Source organism: Mandrillus leucophaeus, unplaced genomic scaffold, assembly GCF_000951045.1.
Source record: "Mandrillus leucophaeus isolate KB7577 unplaced genomic scaffold, Mleu.le_1.0 Scaffold75, whole genome shotgun sequence".
Lineage (NCBI taxonomy): Eukaryota > Metazoa > Chordata > Mammalia > Primates > Cercopithecidae > Mandrillus > Mandrillus leucophaeus.
In genome coordinates, this window is record NW_012108141.1 from 2,450,165 (window position 1) to 2,453,471 (window position 3,307).

The 3,307-nt window shown below is 40.9% G+C and overlaps 1 protein-coding gene across 1 annotated transcript in view; it reads right to left on the reverse strand.

The window, feature by feature from the left end:
* CCDC158 (coiled-coil domain containing 158) overlaps positions 1 to 3,307 on the reverse strand; it is a 132,160-nt gene that overhangs the window by 120,450 nt on the left and 8,403 nt on the right. The window contains exon 2 of the mRNA XM_011966211.1: positions 1,914 to 1,956. The gene's annotated coding sequence lies outside the window, so the exon portion shown is untranslated. The remainder of the gene's footprint in view (positions 1 to 1,913; positions 1,957 to 3,307) is intronic.

Genomic DNA, 3,307 nt, shown 5'->3' on the forward strand with positions numbered 1-3,307 from the left:
CAGACCTCTCATGTGACTATCATAGAATGAATAACTGATTTAGAATCCTTTTTTTTTTTTTTGAGACAGAGTCTTGCTTTGTTGCCAGGCTGGAGTGCAGTGGTGCGAACTCGGCTCACTGCAACCTCCACCTCCTGGGTTCAAGCAATTCTCCCACCTCTGCCTCCTGAGTAGCTGAGATTACAGGCATGTGGCACCATGCCCAACTAATTTTTGTACTTTTAGTAGAGACAGGGTTTCACCGTGTTGGCCAGGCTGGTCTTCAACTCCTGGCCTCAAGTGATCGCCTGCCTCGGCCTCCCAAAGTGCTGGGATTACAGGCGTGAGCCACCATCTGATTGGGTACAGATGACTTATGATGTATGTTCTATTTAGATTCCTGGATTCTTCAACTGACTCAAGCTCCTAGGATGATGAACCACCCCACCTTCCACAGAAACCTGAGACTGGGGATCTTACAGAACTGGTCTGTATTCTTCTAGAACCAGTCTGCAGGTATGTTTTCCTTGGGAAATTCTGAGGTACCTCAGGACTGATTCAAATAAACATATCTGGGCTGGTACAATCTCAGAAACACAATAAGGAGAACCATTCATGTTGAACAGCATTGTACTACCTGAATTGCTGTTAGCTGCTTATTAACTTCACATGCTCTCAGTGTCTATTTTCTCAATCACACTTTTTCAAGTCTCTGGATGTTGCAATCCTAGCTCTGTGATCTACTAGCTGTGTTACATTGAGAACAATATTTAACCTCTGTATGACTATACGAGGGAGATAAAAAGTATACAGTTTAAAAGGTAAAAGAGTATATACCTTAAACGAATAAGAGTTAACTGAGATAACTCATGCACAGGCCTTCCTACATAGTAACTGCAGGCCTTCTTATATAGTAACTGCCTCAACACATATACCAAACAATTGGATAGCAATAACATGAACAACAATACTATCTGGCAGGGTGCAGTGGCTCATGCCTGTAATCCCAACACTTTGGGAAGCCAAGGTGGGCGGGGATCACTTGAGCCAAGAGTTAGAGACTAGCCTGGTCAACAGAGTGAGACTCTGTCTTTACAAAAAATGAAAAAATTAGCCAGGCATGGTGGTACTTGCCTGTAGTCCCAGCTACGTGGAAGGGTGAGGTGGGAGGATCCCTTGAGCCCAGGAGTTCAAGGCTGTAATGAGCCATGATCACTACTGCACTCCAGCCTGGGAGACAGAGCAAGACCCCATCTCAAAAAACACCCCAAAATCCCAATACTATCTTTATAACTTAAGCAGTGTATGTAAACTAACTCACTTTCCCATAATAAAGAGCTACATTACGTTTCATATACGCCCACTAACAGAAAAGAAAGTGGGTTTAATCTGCATTGACTAAACACAGGGACTAGTATAATGTAATATGGAATTAAGCTATTTACGATCACATTTCACCCATACGTAATACCATCTAGTAGGGAGGTAATATGAAAGAAGCACAGAACTTAGAATCAGGAAACTTAATTCTGTCATCAGTTAACTGTGAGAGCATGGGCAGACCTTTTCATATCTCTGAGTCTCAATTTCCACCCTTACTAAATGAAATTACAGTTGTGTTTTTCAAACCCTTCTTAAGCAGTGGAAATGTTTCTTTAAATCTTCTGAGCCCCACATACCCTCCTCTCTGCCCCAGAGACACCTCTATGAAACACAGAGAGCTCCACTGAACATAGTCTGAAAACTACAAAGATAAAGCTCTTGCAGCTTTTATATTGAAGGCCTATGATATATTTATATTCTGGCCTAGGCATCCATCAAGTTCAAGGCTTCAGGTTTCCTAAAATAAATCAGATATAGATACAGATAAAATAGTATATCACTTGTATATATTCACAATCCTTAAATATAACTAGAAGTAAAACAAAAGTTACCTTAACTTCTGGATATTCTTATTTTCACTTATTCTATTAATACCTGAAAAAACAAAATATTTAAAATCTGCTCATTTATATATATTTCATTAACTGAAATTTATTATTTCAAAAGTTCAATTTACAAATTCATGTTCATCACCGAAGATCCTGACAATATGTAAAACACACATATAACAATGGCAACAACAAGTGTTATTTTTTCCTTTTATGTGAAAGTACATTTTAATAGCCTACAGCAGGCCAGGCATGGTGGCTAATACCTGTAATCCCAACACTTTGGGAGGTTGAGGTAGGAAGATTGCTTGAGGCCGGGAGTTTGAGATCAGCCTGGGCCACATAGTAAGACCTTGCCTCTACAAAAAAAAATTTTAAAAAACAGCCTATAGGCCAGGCGTGGTGTAAGCCTGTTATCCCAGTACTTTGGGAAGCTGAGGTGGGCGCATCACTAGAGGCCAGGAATTCGAGACCAACATGGGGAAACCCCATCTCTACTAAAAATACAAAATTAGCTGGGTGTGGTGGCATATGCTTGTAATCCTAGCTACTTTGGAGGCTGAGGCAGGAGGACTGCTTGAACATGGGAGGCAGAGGTTGCAGTGAGCTGAGATCGTGCCACTATACTCCAGCCTGGGTGACAGAACGAGACGCCGTCTCAAAGAAAAAAAATAGCCTATAGCACTTATCTAAATCACGTTTTTACAACAAAATGTGTTTAATTATATGCTCTCTATTGGCCCAATTCTAATTTTACTGGTACAGATCTCACTGGCACTATCAAGATAATGTAGCAAGTAAACTTATAGGCACATATGACCTAATATCAATATTCTATGACCTGACCTTTCTCCAGATACAGTCCAAACTGACTTAAATAGACCAGCTAAATATCTTCTGACATTTTAACTGTTTTTCACTGTTTGGAAATGCTTTTGACCAGGCAACATCACTTGTAATTGGGTAGAGAAACTTCTGTCTGGTGAGTCAAAACCGGTCTGTATATTTTAAGCAGGTATACTGAAATGATAAACAACCAAGATTTTTGGAATATCTTGGTGGAATGTAAGCAGCTTTTTCACATTTAAAAAATGAATGAGCCTGTAATCCCAGCGCTTTGGGAGGCCAAGGAGGGAGAATTGCTTGAGCTCAGGAGTTTGAGACCAGCCTGGACAATATAGTGAGATCGTGCCTCTACAAAAAATTTTAAAAATTAGCTGGGTGTGGTGGGCCATACCTATAGTCCCAGCTCCTCAGGAGGCTGAGGTGGGAGTATCACCTCAGCCCAGGAGGTTGAGGCCGCAGTGAGCCATGATCACGCCACTGCACTCCAGCTTGGGCAACAGAATGAGACTTTGTCTCAAAAAAAAAAAAAAAAAAAGAGTGAGAGAGGATTG